General features: G+C 44.6%; 1 pseudogene; it reads left to right on the plus strand.

Moving 5' to 3' along the window:
* The first annotated feature begins 10,011 nt into the window (after positions 1–10,011).
* Positions 10,012–19,165, plus strand: part of LOC146817667 (uncharacterized) — a 44,936-nt pseudogene continuing 35,782 nt past the window's right edge.

Here is a 19,165-nt window from a genome sequence, read left to right on the forward strand (position 1 = left end):
GGTTGTTATACTGGGGGTGCATTAGCGCCTTGTACATAGGGAGGAGGCAATCTCAATAGGTGAGACATCAAAGGGTCTTCCACCCAGTTCCCTACTTTTATCAGGAGGGGAAGTAGGCAACACCGGATAGCATTTATCTATCGCCATACGATGCTGTCTTTCTGAAATTTCCATTTCACGATCGATCTCATTATCTGTAAACTGCTGGGCAGCCTGCATAATCGTCATACTTTGTGCTTTCTTATCTCGTTTTGCCTGCTTAATTTCTCTCTGTTTGGCTTCCTTACACCTAAGGCGGAAAGAGTCAAACATTGCCGGACGGGCTTTTCTTTTAAACAAAACTGCTTCCAAATTATCTAATATGTCAGGCTCAAAGCTACCGTTCTGTGGCCACTGTAAAACACCATCGTTCTTTGTGTATCGGATCCATCTCTCATTAAAGGCAATGGGGCCAACACCATGTTTAAAATAGAGCTCATAAGTGGGAGTTCCAACCGAAGGAATTGGACAAGAGTCCTCCAGCCGGGAGTCCCTATCACAAACAAAGCAACAAAACTTCTTAAACTTATTCAGACCAGGCATCATTATTTCACTGGACTTTTCACAAACATCAAGGGGGTTAAATCAATTAACACAGCACAAATGTACTCACCCCTCGGCTTCGGCTTTTGCAATAGCCGAATCAAAGACCCAAAGGACCAAACAAAATGGTGGGAGCTACCCACCACCAATACTTAACTAAGTGTCTTCTTACACCAACAGAGACCCGTCTAACGTCTCATCTTACCATACATCACCAAAGAAGTGCCAAAGCAAGGCGGCAGTCAGGGCAGCAGTAGTCAGCAGCCGTTAGGAAGGAGAAACCGCACTGAAAAAGACCTTCGGACCACTTCGACATACAGGGGTCGCTTGACGTGGCTCGCGATTCCTCCGGAATTTTCTTGCGGGGCCCCTCACGACCTTCAGGCAGGACTACTACCTCTGAAGCCGCCCCACTTTGGGCACCAGTTGAAGAACCAGAAACCTTATGGGTCTGGCGGCGCAGGGAACGCCTTAATCTCCTGGGTCCACTTGCTTTATCTAACAGAGACACAGGACACTCTGTTGGACGTAGAAGATCAGATTTATTAGCTGCAGCTAAGTACAGTTGTCCCAGAAGTACACTCGGTATGTTCTCAGGAGACTGCCACTTCAATCCGTGGCGCACAATCTCTAATAGTACATGGATGGCATACAGATTAACCAAGAAAACTCCCAATGTATATAAAAAGAGCCAATAAGAAAAGTACAAAAACAAGGCTTTAACAATGAAAAGAACTTGAGATGTAAAGTATTGAGTAACCCGAAGAAGCCTCTCCTCCAACTGTGTTTGTCGTCCCTCCCCACAGGTTAATTCATTAACGTGTCCGCAACTGACTTGCAGGTGGCGAGATACGTTTGTGTGCTTTGGAGGACAGTTGTGAAACGAGAGAATACAAGCAGAGGACAGCGAAGGCCAAAGGATAAGATAAAGTCAGGAAAGAATGGTGTGAACCAACAGATAGTTGAGACAGGGATTAATCAGACCAGACAGGGATTAGTGGACTCGGCCAGTCCCTGACACCAGTTCGTAAACAGAGGCAGAAGGCTATTTCAACACGATGCTGCAGGAAAAGCAGAAAAGACTCGTTCGCCATTCTGCCTGAGTGAGGGCAACACAAAATGATGGGGGAACACAAAATGGCGGCTCGATACGATCGAGATCGAAAATCGAGTTTCCTCACCCTTCAGGATGGCATTGAATAGGGTCAGTAAATAAGGTCTCCAAATTTTCAGCTCGTGCCGGAAGAGATCTCCCGGAATCTTATCCAGTCCAGGAGCTTTGCCGGGCAAGAGTTTGTTTATCGCTTTTACCACCTCTGACAGAGTGAACTGCGATGCTTCTTCAGTAATCCCTGTACAGGGATGGTGCTGGGGGAGATAGGAACTCAGAATTTCCTTGGAGGTGTACAGAGCCTGAAAGTGCGTTTACCACACTTCCACGGCTATATTAGGTGCTACTGCTAATTTGCCCTCACTACTGCCCATGCTGACTATTGACCAGAACCTCTTCAAGTCTTTAGAGCTTAGTGCAGTTTTTAAATCTTCCCATATATTCAGTTCCCACTCCTCTTTTGCTAGACGTATGATCTCTTTATACGACACCCTCTTTAGCCTGATGAGTGGTTTGTTGTTGGCTTTTATAGCCACCAATAGATCTTGTTTGGCCTTGCGGCAGCTGTCATTGGACCAGGAGTGGATGGCTACTTTGTTCCTCTTAGTATGCATCCCTGGATGGAAAACATCTGCTAATTTAGATGTCATCCCTACGTGCAAAGCTGCCATTTCTTTAAATAAGTCAGGAGTGGGTGTCCCTGAGACCAGTTCACTTAATTTTGTTAGGACCAGGACTACAGCTGCGTATAACGCAGACAGCTTCCCTGGTGACTGATGTATTGCCTCCCATTTTATTCTTTTCCTGCTGTTGGCCAAGGTTAGCCCGCTATTTACAGTGGCGCTTGTGGTCGGGGCAGTTCCCAGGTCTGGTAAGTCCAATAAAAGTGATAAAGCATTATGATCACTGTCATAGCGAGAATATACTACAAAATCAACAACTCTGTGCCAATGCTTTGTTTCCACTAAGATGTAATCAAGTACGGAAGCTCGGCCGGTTCTATTAAAAGTGAAGTTCCCTGGTGTGTCTGAGGGTGTCCGGCCATTGCATGCTCTCAGAGAATGGGTCAGTGTAAATACATTTATCTAGATTGCCAGTGGATACCAGGCCTTTATTGGTGGAATGTGTGGTTCAGGAATGGACCACTGTGCATCCTCCTCATTGAGTTGAGTCGGAACCGCGGGGATAAAAGAAGTCAGGTGATCAAACGTTGGTGATTCCTTGGTCACAATAACAGGGCGGGAATAGACATTAGTGAGAGCCAGTACCAAGTTGTTTGGGAAGCTAAGCAATACACATTGGATGTCATTGGAAAAAGTATCCAACTGTTTGGCTATACAGCCAAGATGGGAACGCACCCAAATGCAGAGGCCTCCAGAAGGTCTGCCCCTTCCTCCTGAGGTGGCTGGGATGTTGAATGACGCAAACCCCGATCTGTGCGAATGTTGACGTGCCCAGGTCTCCTGAAAAAAACAAATATCAAATTGGTCCACAAATTGTCCCCAATCCCAACAAGATAATTTGTTTCTCAGGCCTGCAACATTCCATGATAAAACTTTTAACTTCCTCCCTATGTTCTGTGGGGCCTTGGCATCATTGAAGGTATGGCTTCCTTTTGTATATGTGCCTCCTAATGCAGCCTCAGAGGTGTTACCCAGGTTACCAGTAGATAATTTTGTCCCTATCTCAGTGCTTTTTAAGGAATCGGACACTGGGGATAATAGTGGATCCGGGGACCTTTCCAGTAATATTGCACGATCATCGACTCCCCACTGCTTTAGAATTTCCTTGCCCCACATGTCTGCCCTTACCCCAGGAGTATTATGCACAGCTGGTTGGTGTGCGCTAGGCACCTCGGCCTCACCGTAATGCCCTATAGTTGTCCCTCTGTAGACTTTACCCTCCCCCTCTATTTGTCAATCAACTTCTTCAAGGCCCTCAAATCTGTTCCATACTGGTACATTAAACAGTAGGGGTCTCGGAGGGGAGTGCCTATGGCTGTAGTCCTGGAAATTCAATGGGCGTCTAGAGTGGTCTGTGGAGGTAATGGCACTGGCTGGTTGATAAGCGTGTGGGTAGAAATAGTCTAGTGGTACAGATTGTATCTCAGTACGTGGCTCCTGGGGTCTCAACTCTTGTGTCGGTAACCAGCGTACAGTCTGGGGATTTCTAAAATGTATGACTACACAGTCTCCCTGGTTCAGCTTAGGGCTGGTTCCAACCCAACCCGCTCTGATTTCTCCTGCTCTTTCATACGTTAGCTGTCTGTGCCTTGCTAACCAGAACAGGCTTTTGTTCCTAAGTTCCAAGTAGGTTTTTCTCTGGCCATTTTTAAGCACTGGTACTCCCGTCAACAATACTACATTTGGGGTTGCAGCCGGGGGTAAATTAATAGTTGGTTGAATCATAGCTTTTATGCTGCCCACTATGGTCTCTGCTCCTCTACACCATTCACAGTGCTCACTGGTCCCTGTTGGGGTGATAGCATTTTTGTTTCCAGCCTGAGGGGTGTTAGCTAAGCTGTTACCCCTGGTATCGGCCTTAGGGTTCATATGTAATAGACAACCGGTATGGGTTTACGCCTGCTTTTGATCTTGTCTAGATGGTGGTGGCTTGACTGATTTAGCTCCCTTGCTAGCTTGATTGTTAGATCGGCTGGCCCCATATGGATTAGTAGAGTTGTGACTCCTAAGTACCCCTTCTCTATCCACAGATGTCGAGCTTGTCATCGCTGCCAGGCAGCTAAAATCAGTCCCCCTCACTGCAGACTGGACAGGGTCATTACTCATGTTTACTGCTCTGGTGTTCCCCAGTGTCTCCAGATCATATAGGCGCTCAGCTAGTGGGGCAATTCCTTCCTTTATGAGAATTTTAATTTGGGCCAACAAGTCTCCAACCATGTTCTGAACCCAAAAGGGGTAAACTAGATTGGTTTGTGTGCTGGCAGTGCAGTCTCTGGCTGCTTTGGGGATAGTCGAACTGGTTGTAGACCCTCCTTTGGCTTTCTTACTTTTTGGAGCCCCCCTGCTTGCTTGCTTGCACTTGCCAGTCTTGCGTAATATATTGGTGGCACCCCCTTGCGATTTTCCATTTCAAGGACTGCTTCTTGTTGCGGGCAAAGTTGCAGTGTTTCTGTTTCGGGTGTTAGGGGCGGAGTGGGGGTTTTGGATGGAGTCTGGTTTAGCAGCAATGGGCTAAGATCAGGAGTTAAAGAGAGGCGCCTCTCAGTTAGTTCAATTTCTGTCGTTACCACCCCTATCGCTCTTTGGAGCATTCTGTCAATCGAGGTCGGTGGTAACCTGGGAGTGGCAGTCGTTTTTTTGGTGGGACTGTTTTACAACACAGGTGCGTTTCCCCATTATGCTTGTTATTCCTTTTACCAAGCCCACCCCACTCTTGATACAGGGAAGTTGCTCACAGAAATATTGGAGCGGGCGGAATGGAATTCGCAGATTAATAGAAAAGGGTGAGAAAATGGAACGAGTAACTGCAGACTTTGGTGGTACAGAAGTCAAAACAAAGTTAGTCTAATGTGCAAGAGTCAATCAACCCAGTCCAAATTTTATACAGAGAGTAATGAGGAAAACTCTTCCCATGTGCAAAAGTGGTGAACTTGGGGTCCTTGTTTAGTTGAGCTTGCTCTGAATATCTTTAAGGCAAACAACAGACCACAGATGCCATGAAATGCAGGTTAGAAAACACCATTAAGCCAAAGAATTGTGAAAAGTCAGCAATGTCTTACCCAAAACGATCCCTAACAGCAAAGCCAAGAGAGATGGCCCTGCCTCCTCCTGGCGATGACGGGCAAGGACGGGCATGCCCATGGCCCGCGCCACGGAGGGAGAGGCTGCTCTTTGTAGAGTGGTCAAAACTCCTCCCCCTCACCTGTAACACCTGTGGTAGTGGGAGTGGGGCTGGTTTTCTAAGCGTTGCACCCTGGGACTTGTAGTCCCACCAGGGTGAATGACGACCTCAGTAGCTGCTGTGGAGTAAGTTTTTGAGGGGAAAGATGTAGCGGCCTCTGCTTATGCTCCCGCCAGGGTCAGGTATGCAGGAAATCAGCAAGCAATAGAGAGCAACGGGCCCCTTCGCTTCCAGCGCGTCCCGCGCCGCGGAGGGAGAGGCTGCTCTTTGTAGAGCGGTCGAAACTCCTCACCCTCACCTGTAATACCCGTGGCAGTGGGAGTGGGGCTGGTTTTCCAAGCATTGCACCCTGGCCCCCTTCGCTTCCAGTGCTTCAAATTTGGACTGTAGTAACGCAGAGATTATCAAATGCAGAGGGTGATTTCAACCTTTCCAACAAGACTCAAGCAACGTTAAATAACGTAGGAATCCTCAATGAAGGGGTATAACCTGTTTTTTTTATGCAGCTGGATAGAGGTGATAAGGACTCCAAGGGGATTGTAGGGTCATCAAAGACACATACCTGTCCACCACTTGGTCACAGGTCACTTAACAGAATAGGTAAAACTTTAATGATCCAATATAGGCTAGCTATCTGATATAGGACAGTGTGTGACACAGTGGCTGGGACACTTTTCAAAATCTGTTAATACAGTTGTTGCAAAGGCTCTTCAGTTTTCTTCCAGGTCATCTGCGATGAATATCCTTATGGTTTCTTGCACAGCTGCCAGTTTGATTGGCGTGAGTAGGATGGGTCGTGCTGTTCTTCCTTTCACTCAGAGTAACTCCTTTCCATACTAGCCATACCAGATCATTCTTTTATATATAGAGGTAACAGACGCAGATTTCTAGAATACCATAGAATTTCTCTCAACCTCAAGGAGAAAAAGAATAGGGTGTCATAATCCTGGTACGTTATTCTCTGAGTTCGAACAGTAGAGGGTACTGACTCTTTATTGCCAGGCAAAGTGGATCTACTGACAGAAATCTATTTTTCTATCAAAAGGTTTGCCACTTTCAAATCCTAGGCCACAGGAATTGTGTTTGAGGTACTCTTCTTGGGCTTCAGTAGTGAGGTCCAGCTTATGTTGGCCATATCATGGTCCATATGTTCTCAGGTTTTAAGCTGCTTCATTTAACAGAGTATTTTGTGCAGTTCTCTAAGACTACTATCTATTCTGCAGCCCGGAATCAAGAGGCAAGTAAAGCGTGGGAAACTAAGGAACCTCTAATGGAGCCTAAATGCTACAAGGGGTGCTAACAAGGAGGACACAATTCTCAGAGAATAGTCTGAATGGCCACCACAGATAACCACAGCTACACCGCATGCTCCCAAACTAAAGGTAAGGAGTCTACATATAGAATACTGAACCAATGGTCAAGTAAAGATTAGGTAGCTTCCTCTGTTTGGATTACTCATAAAGAGGCCTGGGCCACCTTGTAAAAATAAGCCCCTATCACCCACTGGTCTCTCAATAGCATGGTGAGGATTCAGTAACTACCCTTTGCTATGGATGATGATATGCTTTGATGTACCTTAACTACAGCAGAGGAGCAACATAAAATATGTGGAGTACTTCCAGTAGGTTCCAAAATGTTGAACTAATGGGGAATGAGGCATTGGGTCAGACAGAAATCTATAAAGGGGCAAGATAGCACAGATATCTCCTCAGTCTGAAGACTTTTATTCAAACAACTTTCCCAGTATGTACAAACTGAGTATGCTGCATATGTAAAGGGGAAGGGGAAGTGAAGCATTTTCACTTTCTTGAATGATTTTTGTTCACACTAAAAAACTAGCCCATTTTGAGTAGCATTAAGTTGAGGCAGATCACATCTCTAAGCACTGATGAGATATGGGGGATAGAGATATGAGTGAAGTCACAGAAGATGTGTCTTTTGTTTGAAGTCACACAGCTTGTCTTGTCAAAGGGAGGCTCTCTCAGATTTCTTTCAGTTTCTCATTAGTGATGACTTCTTATACTAAAGAGAACACAAGACTACTGTTTTCTCTTCTCTTACATAAACCTAAAATACACAAAGGTTTTTAAACTAAATGGAATTCGCATAAATCGTAACATTACAAATTTACTCTACTAACTGATGTACTTTGATAAGCATTCAGAATATCAATGGCACAGTACATTTATCTTGTTAGAGACAGAATACTCTTCACATGTCTGGTCTTGTTCTGATGTCCTATAGCAGTTGTTACTACTCCACACAGATCAGAAAAAAAGGTTCACATGGGATCTGAATAAAACACTGTATTGGCATAAGAGACAATTGTTACAGCACAACCTAGAGGGCATGACCCCGGTACACATGTGCAAATGACAGTTAAGGAGCCCAACAAGACTTCCACAATCCAAACAAGTAATACGTAAATCTTGATAGCTATCACCAACCTCGTGCTTCTGAAGGCAGTGCTGGGAGATATTGAATAATTACAAGAATATATATGGAAAGTCTTTGAGATAATGTTGTAGAAGGAAATTTAGGATATGCCACAAAATAGAAAATGGTTGAGAAGAGGTTTTTGATATCTGTCTTGGAGATAATCTCGACAGGAGAGCCAGGAACACCGGGGAAGGATTGACCCCAAACAGAGGAACACAAGTGAAGGGCAGAATCCAAGCGGAGCTCTTCCTAGCCAGGCACATAACGCTCCCTGGGTAGACTGTTATAGGCTGTAGATTCTCCAATCTTGCAGCAGATCATTGAATCCTGGAATCCTCAAATCATGACCTAGATCCTTAAATCCTGCAGTAGCCATTTACTCAGAGGAGGCATATTCTTACTGCTTTGGGGTTGCATGCATGGGTACAAGATGGTCTGTGCTGGACTGGTGATGGGGGGGATAACATCTGGGAAGCACACAGGAGACAGACACTTCCCTGGGCTGCAAGTCACCTATCACCCAGTGCAGGCAACATTCTTAGTGTGCATTACCCTAAGCAAATTTTTAAAAGAGCAGCCAATAATGCCCGGGACCAAAGGTGTATGGAACTGAGAGCGAGCACCTGTGACTAATCATGATAATTGAAACATGGTCTAATTATCCTTGATTGCATTATTGACCACCTCTTTGGAACTTGGGTCAGAGCATTGCACTCGGCCAAATTCTTTACTGAAAACATAGTGGTCCTAGAGCTGATTTATTGCACATTGATCACTTTTATACCTCCACATTTTCATATGTTCTCACTTGATGGGTAGATTATTTTCTGAGTTTGTGTAAATGTTTACTACTACTCATTGTCAAAATATAGAACATCTTAATATTACTTCATTTTGAAGTCTTCATTCAGCTGGGTTTTTGTAGTCCATTTTTGTTCATTTACTTTACATCATGCAGGTTTATTCTCCCTTATACAGAGTTGTGACTTCCAGGATGTAATTCACAGTATTGTATATTTGCTTCGAATATACCTTGAACAACTAATGTGAAAAACTGAAGTGAATCTATTGAAAACAGAATCACCTGCAGTTTGCACAAAAATGCCTCCGGGTTTTGTGTTTTCATTTTTTTTACTGGATTAAAATAAAATCTGTGCTTCTCCCCAAGACTTCAGATGCTTTGGCTTAGTTTACCCTATTCCCCTGGGTAATAAGTCATCATTATTAACCTACTACACCCATAACCTCTGATGCAGATCATTTTCCTATGACTTTGGTAATAAATGATGCATCTTTTGAAATCTCTTAAGATTTATATGGTTATACTTCTTCAGGCCACTGTGGGTTCTGCTTTTTAATAAAGATAAAGACTTGAAGCAAGGTGGCTGACAGAGGGGCGGTTCAACAATGAGCTCCTGTGAATGAACGCACAACAGTAAAAACACATTTTCCTCAATGAAATAAATTGAGTGAATGCATCCATATTTATCTAATGGTCTGCGGTGGTCACACAAGGGGCCCCTCAGAAGTCTGCACCCAAAGGTCTCCAGAGGACATACTGCAGTTTCTCAGCAGCCTGTACCACAAGCTGCCATTGTATATGGGAGCAGAAGATTTAGCTCTGCTGCATTTGTCTTGCAATGGGCTTTAAATTTGTGACTACAAAGCATAAGTGTGAATACCCAGTGCCTGCCCTAGCAATGCATTTCTGATACATCTACACTCCCGGCCATGGTATATGGGTGGGATTTGAGTCTGTGGCCACCACACTGAGGTGTCCATCTAAGTGTCTTCTCCACCAAACCAAATCTGGCACACTATAATCAAGCATCTTTCATCCAGATTTCCCAACCACAAAGACCTGCCCCACAGATCCATTCACAGGTTGTGGTGGCACTGCAATAAAAGCTAATTTTAAAGTGGATTTCTCACTGGAGTTGAAGGGGCTCAGTGACACCGCGCTTGCCTTGCTTTTCCTTCCCCATGCATTGATAATGTTCACATTTAGTTGAGCAATGACGGTTCTTGGACTGCAACTAGGGAGTCCAGTACTAAGTTCAGTCCATTACCTTTTGCAAATAATCCAGACACTCAATGGAATCTGCCATGCAAGCGATGTAAGTGACCGCAATTTAATACCCTCACTGTATAGACTGCACATCCATGCAGGCGAGAGCCTCTCTCTCTCTCTCTCTCTCTGTCTCTCTCTCTCTCTCTCCCTCTCTCTTTCACTCACTCCTTTTTTTTTTCACAAGGGTTCCTTTCAACAGCCTAGGTCTTGGTACAGGGGCAAGCAGACCCCTAGTGAGACGAGGAGTGATTTGATATCAGATCCTCAGCATGTAGGCAGGGAACGTGTGATAGTCCTGTATCTTTAGTAGGGTTGCTCTAATACAAAAAAGTAAAAAGTATTTTAAAGGCTAAAAATTAATTTTTAAAACTTTGCAAAATGCTTGCTTGTCAAATGGATTATTACCGCTAGGAAATGTATTGCTTAGCAAGATTTGCAAAAACAGCAATTACTCTAAATAAAATTGACTCATGAATTATGAAGAAAGTTTACAACATTTCAATTATTAAACCATATGAATATTACAAATGGTGCATAGCCATTACAATGTTATGGATAACTAACAGAATATTGGAAACAAAAGTATTGTGTCGACAGAATATTGTGTCAAACATAACGAGGACCAAAATATCAAGAAGGTAAGTGCAAATAGGTAATTATAAATTTACTATTCTGAACTCCACATCTATACAGCTATGTACCTTGATAATAGATATATATATATCGCCAGTAGGTAGTTATAGTTAGGAACACGTTTCTATTCAAAAAGCATTTTTTCTTTTGCCAATATCTTTGGCACCGGTTGACGAATCTTCGCGAAATGTTTAATACTTATGGGGCGCTACAGTCAACTCCTGTCTTGAAAGTTTCGGGGTACTTCGTCAAGCAGGGGCCGAGAAAAAAGGGGGGTCCCAAAACGTATTTTCTTCATGTTAATTTCCATAGGAAATTTTAGACAAGGCTGCAGCCCAAACTGCTGAACCGAATTACACCAAATTTGGCAAGAAGGTAGCCCTTGGTTCTGAAAAAGGCCTTTTTTTTAAATGGTGTAAATCCGTTCAGTAGTTCCTGAGAAATTAAAACAAGAACAATATCGATATCTGAGCACCGGGGAGGGTTTGCGAATCCTCCCTTGCATGAGCTTCACTCTGATTGGCTGCCAACACTCCAAACCAGGAAGTGTTGGCAGCCATCTTGTGACTCGGTAGAACCAAGTCACAAAAAAGCTGTGAAATAAAGGTTAAAAAACAAAATAAGGGGGCAAGGTAGAAACACCCTGACCCCCTAGGCCTGCTCATTTTTTTTTTTTAAATGGCCAAATTTGCGTTGGATTCGTGAATTTGGACCAACAAAAAAGAAATGCGCTTCGTTTTCTATAAGCCCCCGGGTGGGCCAGGTCCCGGGGGCAATCAGTAATTAATTTGTGGGGACCCACGGGGGCCCCCGCAGCCCCGGGGACCGCCACCCCCTGGGGCTTTATTAGTAAATGCATGTGGGGGTCCCAACCCCACCCACGCTGCCCCAGGGACCGCCACCTCCCTAGGGCATTTTTAATTATGAGGTGAGGGGCCACGCTGGCCCCCCAAGCCCCGGGGAACGCCACCTCCCCGGGACTTATATTAATTAAAAGGGGGGCCTCGCAGGCCCCCATGCCCCGGGGACCACCACCACCTGAGGGACCCTCAGGATTCAAGGACACTTAATCTCCCAGGTTACAACGCACCGGAGAGCACATTTGCACAGTGGTGCAGGGAGGGGGCGAGGTCTGATATAACAAGTGTGCAAACCGCCCCCTGGTGCATAGTAAATTGGGGGATTAAGTCCTCTTCAATCCTGAGGGTCCCTGGGGGCCAACTAGCCCACCAAGTACCTCCAGTAAGTGCCACAGAGCTGGGTTGCAGAGAGGTGGTCTGAGGCCACGCCCCTTTTTACACCACTCTGCAAATGTGGCTTCTCGTGCACTGCTGGTGGGACGATGAGGTCCTCTTGTGTCCTGAGGACCTCAGGACACAAGTGGACTTCATCCTCAAGGGCTAGTTGGCACCCAGGGACTGTCAGGATTCAAGGGGACTTAATAGGGAAGTTACAGTTAGAAATTAGCATTTAAAAAATCTTAGAAATTCTCAGAAAAAATGCTGGTCTCACTCTGAATGCCTCACAGTGTGATTTTCACAAAACCAAACTCACGTTTTTTCTGAACATATTCTCTGATGGGGGAATGACTCCAGATCCAGGCAAGGTGCAAGCACTATCATCCACTTGCATCCCCCCCCCAAGGTGTTACCATGCTGTGATCCTTTCTAGGCCTGGACACTTTTTGTTCAATATACATTCACAACTTTTCTGTAGTGAGTGCCCCATTGTGAGACGTGAAAAAGTGAAATGTACTGTTTCAGTGGTCTCTGGAATGTGAACAAAGTTTTAAAGACATTAAACATGTGATTGAGAATGCAACTGATATGGCTTACTTTGACCCCAAGTTACATACCGAAATAATGTTTGATGCCAAACCTGTAAGGTTAGGGGCAATCCTTGCTTAATACAATGGCCATCCGAATGATCAGAGACAATTTGTGGCCTGTCTGAAATAGAAGGAGCCTACTCTCAGATGGAGAAGTAGAGTCTGGCTATGGTGTGGGCTTGCAAACATTTTCATGTATTCCTCTACGGAAAATTATTCACCAGCATTACAGATCACCAGGTGTTGCTTACAATTTTTGGCAACCCGAAGGCTAAGATGCCCCCTTGCATCAAGAGGTGGGGTTAGGACTGCAAGAGCATGACTATGAGATCATGCCCAAACCAGGGAAGGATCAGAACTCGGCAGATTACTTTACACGAGTGCCGCTATCTTGCAACAGTTAAACCCCAAGGACAGCTGAAGCACATCTCAACCTTATTGTGAGATCATGCACCCTAGCAGCTCAGTTGGTGGAACAAATCACTGCTGCCAACAATGCAGACAAGGACATTACCATAATCAAAGAACTCATCACCATGCACTCCTGGAGTAAAAGTACCGGGCCCCTTACCGATGATGTGGATTTCCAAAAGTTCAAAAACGTACAGGATGAGTTACCAGTCCCCACAACACTGCGAGGCTCTTGAATTGTTATACCTGGAAGCTAAGATAGCGGGTCATAGAGTTGGCTCATGAAGGACACCATGGTATTGTAGCCACCAAAAGAGCCTTAAGAGATCAAGTGTGGTTCCCTGGGGTAGATGAGCAAGTCCAGAAGGTACTGAAGGCATGCCACATTTGTAATTGTTTGTCCACCAAGGTGACGCAGCACCCAGTGACAATGTCCGTCCTTCCTGGCCATGCTTGGGAGAGAGTTGCAACTGACTATTTTGATCATCCTTTAGGAAATGGAAACCATCTCATGGTAGTCATAGATGAATATTCACATTTTCCTTTGGAGGAAGACCTATCTTCAACAATACATGACAAAGTCATAGAACAACTTAATGACATCTTTGCAATGTGGAGCATCCCTGAAATCCTCAAATGTGATAACGGCCCACACTTAAAAAGCCAAGAGTTCACAGAAATTCTTGTCCAACTCAACAACAAACACTAAAAGAGTACACTTCTCTGGCCTGGGATCAATGGTGTAGTTAACTGTTTCATGGGCACCCTCAAGCAGTCATTCAACAAGCGTCCATGAAGGGAATCAGTCTAAATCAATCTCTAGGCCAGGCCCTCTGGGCCTAATGACCAACCCCTCACTCCAAAACTGATGAGAGTCCAGCCACCTTGCAATTTGGGTGAGCAGTTAAAAAAAAACGACCTCAAATATGGCCCGGATCAATCAGTCAATGCTCACAAGGATCAAGACACTAACGCAACTCGGAAAAGGAAAGCAGATCGGCATCTTTATGCCAAAAATGATTTATTTTTGCAAATGTTCACACTTTGGCCGAATGTCATCATCTGATGTTTGCTTATTTCCCTATGGTTTTGAACTCTGCCATCGCCCCACGGAGTCCAGTTCTCTGGGCATAAATCATAATAAATCATGACTGTGCTACTGGCCTTTTCCCATAACCAGCCCGTCCTCCATGTTCATGACTTGTCTGGTCATTGGAATGGGAATAGCTCCTACGGTAACCTACGCACATTCTTGTTATAACACGGTGTCTCTAAAGACAGGTTAACTGACACCTGACAGGTCAGTAGCTGTACCAAAACATCTCAGATTTAGATCCCAACAGGGCCTAGGGGGGCCACCATTCCTGCTGCCGGCAAAACACTCTTAGGGCCAGATGTACAACCATTCCATTTTGTGAGTTGCAAATTGTGATGTCTCAGACACTGTTTGCGATTCCTAATGGGGTCGCTAAAAACCTTCCTCATTAATATAAATAAGGTAGGTTGTAATCTGGTAAATGCGAGAGTTTTGCAACCGCATTTGTAGTTGCAAAACAATTGTACATACCAGTGCGACTCGCTGTTAGGAAGGGACGCCCTTGGCATGCCCCTTCCTAAAAGCGACCTATAAACTCTATTTTGCGAGTCGGTAATAGGTTACCAACACGCAAAATAGGGTTTGTACATACCACAAATCTTTTTACTGGTTGCAAATGGGCCAATTTCCTGTTTGCGACCACTAAAAAGGGTCGTACCTCTGGCCCTTAATGTAGTTGCTACACTTAAGCACTATGGGGCATATGTATCAAGCCCTTTTTCCATTTGCAAATGGTCCGATTCTCAGAATCGTACTGTTTGCGAACGGGAAAAAGCCTTTTGGGATGTATCATTCCAAAAGACCGTCGCAAAATAGGAAATCGCAAAATTTACGATTCCCTATTTTGCAAATGCGTTTAAGGAATCGCAAATTGTGATTCCTTAAATGCACTGTAGGAAGCACCCAAGTTGTGCAATTTTGGCTTAAGAAATCGCAAATTACCACCAACTTCAGCTTGGTGGTAATTTACGATGTCTTTGAAAAATTCACTTTTTTGCATTTTTCAAAGTGCCATGTGGTGCACATACATGCCCTTAGGGCATGTATGTGCACCTCATATGCACACATACATATTTTAGGGGTGCTACAGGGTGTCCTTTTGACACCCTTGGAATTGCATTCGCAATTTGCGAGTACCTGATGGGTACTCGCAAATTGCGAATGTCTTCCCATTCATTCCTATGGCCCTCTATGGGAAGAAGAAGGTGTTCCTTAATTGTGAATCGCAATTTGCGATTCAAAATTAAGGAATATGTAGGAATCGCAATTATTATTGCGATTCCTACATACATAGCATTTGCAAAAAATCGCTATTAAGGACTCGCAAAAAGGCTATTTCATACATATGCCCCGATAATTAAGCCTGGGTGGAAAACTACGCTATGTTCGCGGAGTGTGCGTAGCGACCGCAACTACGCGCTATGTGAATCGCACGTAGCACAGTGCAAAAACTCGTAGCGGGCGTTTTTTGCTCGCTCACGGTCCTCAACGTCAAGTTGGCGACCGCGAGCGAGCAAAATCAACATCCTGGAGAGACTTTTTCCTCGTTCCTGATCGGCAACATCAAGTTGGCGATCGCGAGCTTGGAAAATAAACCTCCCGGCGAGATTCTCAGCGCGGGGAGGTCAGGTTTCTCATTGCGAGTGGTCGCATATGCTCGCGACCGCTCGCGATGAGAAACTACCAGTCCGCGTTGAGAAAGCTGCCGCTTGAGTACAAATCTACTCGAGTGGCAGAAAACAACTGCTTGCACTGTGCATGATGCCTTTCACAATGATTGCACAGTGCGGACAAGCATCCGGCACTGTGCAATCATTGCGAACAGCATTTCCCTACCGCACTACACTGTTCGCGTAGCTACGCATAGTGTGACATTGTGCAAAGTGTACTTCGCGTAGCGTAGCGTAGCGTGACTACGCGAACTATGCCCAGGGTTACCTATAATCCATAGGGGCCTGGCACGCTCTAGCAATGTATGGTGCCCTTACAGTAACATGATGAATGTTAACTGTTCCTGGTTAGGGGCAAGACTGCCTCTATTACTTTAAATTGATAATGTTTTTAAACTTTTGCTTTTCACCCAGTTAAAATAACTAGTAATGTTGTGTAAGTTATCGGAAAAATAATTTCTATCCTGCCATCTTCTCCTGGAAGTTAAACTCACTGGTGCACCTATGAGATGAGGGTCACACCCCATCCGTCAACGTCATCCGGATGTCATCTTTTTGAGGTGGGTAAAAGCATGGAGTGATGGAAGCACGAATGAACAAGAACAAGGATCTGGATGCGGGAGAGTGCTGCATTAACTGAGTTAATAACACAGCAGTGTGCTATGTAATGTGACCGAGGGGGAACGCTTTATCATTGTTACTCATGGTGTCCGAGTGCTCTGGTGTCTGACAAGAAATAGGCTTTGTGACAGCTTCGCAGTTAGTGTATGTGGACTAGAGAGTGACACTGACTGAAGGTAGGTGAGCAGGACTGGGTGGGCATCCACCCTTCCTCTCCAGCCACATCTGTCTCCTCCATCTGCACCCTGATACATGGTAGGATAGAGCTGCAGAGACTTGTATTGGATCACATACACACAGAAATTAGAGGGGAGAGTCAGGTGCGACTTCAAGAATGGGGAGAGGAGTCACAGGGGAGGCTGTGGGGAGAGGAGGAAGCATCTATAGAACTGCAGAAAGGAGGCATCACTGGCCCTGTCACAAAGTAGGCCAAGTGGAAGGCATCTGCATCTTCAGCATGGGGAGAGGAGGTATTACTTTAATAGGGAAGACAGAGGGGAGGTGAAGCAAATCCCCTATCACAGAGAAGGAGGATGGAAACCATATTTTTAGCTGGGGGAGAGGAAGCTTCACTGTCTCTGTTATAGGTAGTGTTGCCATCTTTTTTTGCTTGCCTCCATAGTAAGATATTGGCCAGGCTGGGAAAAAACAGCTGAGGTGGCAGCACTAGTTACAGAAAGGCAGAGGAAATGGGGTTGGGTCACAGTGGAGTTAATGGGATAGGCAGCTGTGGATGGAGAGGAAGAGCAAGAGCTCTCAAACAATTACCATATGAAAGGTTGGAAAAAACTGCAGTATCCTACTGGAGAGAAGAGATAGGGAGCCTAAAATGCTAATTATACCACAGCTGTGGATATAAAGTGTCAATGTATGCCATATCTTACTGTAGGAAAGGAAACACACATTTATTTAAAACAGAGGGTGCAAGTGATCTCCCACCAATAACTAAAGTGAGGAACAGAAAAGACAAATAACCTGGAGGGCTTTTGCAACCCCAAGTGTGAATTGGGTGATCCAAACACATGAATGATAAAAGGATCCCACTACGTTTCTAACAAATGGGGAACTAGTTTAAGAGGCATAATTATCACCAGCCAGTGCCACAAAAGCACAGCAGGTATGATACTTCTATCTCATCCAAAGGTACAAACATTCACTACAGAATTCTCATATTTCATCTCCTTCACTTATCAAATCCACAGAGTGTAGAATCATGGAGACCTCCTAAAACAGAGGCAGCATGGTATGAATACAAGATATCAGTGAAGCTTGCCTTTGATGCAACATTTGAAGTGAAGGACTTCATTGATGAATTCTTTGATCCCCTTATTACTTTGTCCATCCGATATGCTCACACCACCCTTTTGAGTGACTTCAGCCTCTCAAACAATACAAGTTAGAATAAACAAGAGACACCCTCTTAAGCATCATTGACACTCACTGTATGTCACACACCCAACACTCTCCAAAGCCCACACCCTCAACCTTATCTGTTCAACATCACTAACAATCCAATGTAAACCACCCATAGACCAACCACTTTGCCATCCCTTTCACCCTGCTCAGCACCCTACAAATAAACCAAAGTCAACACAAAGAAGAAGACCAAACCTTTAGATCATTCAAAGACATCTCCATAGACAACATTCTACTTGACCTCATCTCTCGCCCTATCAAGTCCACATCAAACACCAACACCAACTACTGTACCAGCACCACCACTGAAGCCAACAATAGAAGCAAAACACTTTTCAAGACATTCAAGCACTACATCAACCCCCAGCAGACCCACATATTCTTCACTCCACAGAAAAATGCAATGCCATCAACTTCAGTGAAAACATACAGAAGATCTGACAGCACACCGACATCGGTGACACCAAACCTGCTTTATCTCTTGTGTTTAACCCTTTCTGTACAGTCCTTGAATGGTCAGCCTCCAAGGCCCTATATCTTGCAGATCTCGCCAATATATTCAACTCCCTCAAAGCCATTAATGAAGATGATGGCTTACTTTCGTACTTCATCAAAGTTCTCTCTGGGGACACACTCTCGCCTGACGGCCTCTTCTGCTAAGCTCTGAAGACAACTCAGATCCTTCCACTACCAGTACAGCATAATTAAGAAAGCCGTCTATATTGAATTCTAAAATATTATCAATGCTACATTTTTTGAACGATTACTACTCTGGCTTTAGATCACCCTGCAGCACAAAAACACCACCTTACATATAGTAGACAATGACCTCTTCACTGCAGAAGATGACCCATGTCTTTAAATATTGCCTGAGTTCTTAGCTTTCGACACAGACAACCATCCCACCTTTATTAGCACCCTGATGTTTCAAATGGGTTTCACCAGCAATGCATTTTTCTGGCTCTCCTTCTACCTTTCCAATCAACACCAATTTCTTCACAAGGGCACCTCCAGGCCATAAAAAGAACCCTCCCACCTGCAGATTTCTTCAGGGTTCCAAACTGTCTCCAGTCATCTTCAACCTTTACATGGAGCTAATTGGTTTTCTGCTGACAGATTCAAGAATCAAGATTCACCAATGTGCTGATGATGCACAACTCTACTCAAGTCTCAATTGCTTCTGACATTAAATGCCTCAAACACTTGCTGCACATCATCCAGACATTGATGTTGATTCCCCACCTGAAACTCAACCCAACCAACACAGAACTCATTTTTCATGAATAACAAAGAAGAAACAGTGCAAACCTAGCTCTTGACAGCATCTAACCCCGTCTTTTACCAAATGTCTGCTCACTTGGATTCACTCTGCACACCAACTTCAACATTAGGGGATGCATTGCCAAAAAAAAACAAAAAAAGC

The sequence above is a fragment of the Triturus cristatus genome, chromosome 6 (genome assembly GCF_964204655.1).
Source record: "Triturus cristatus chromosome 6, aTriCri1.1, whole genome shotgun sequence".
Taxonomy (NCBI): Eukaryota; Metazoa; Chordata; class Amphibia; order Caudata; family Salamandridae; genus Triturus; species Triturus cristatus.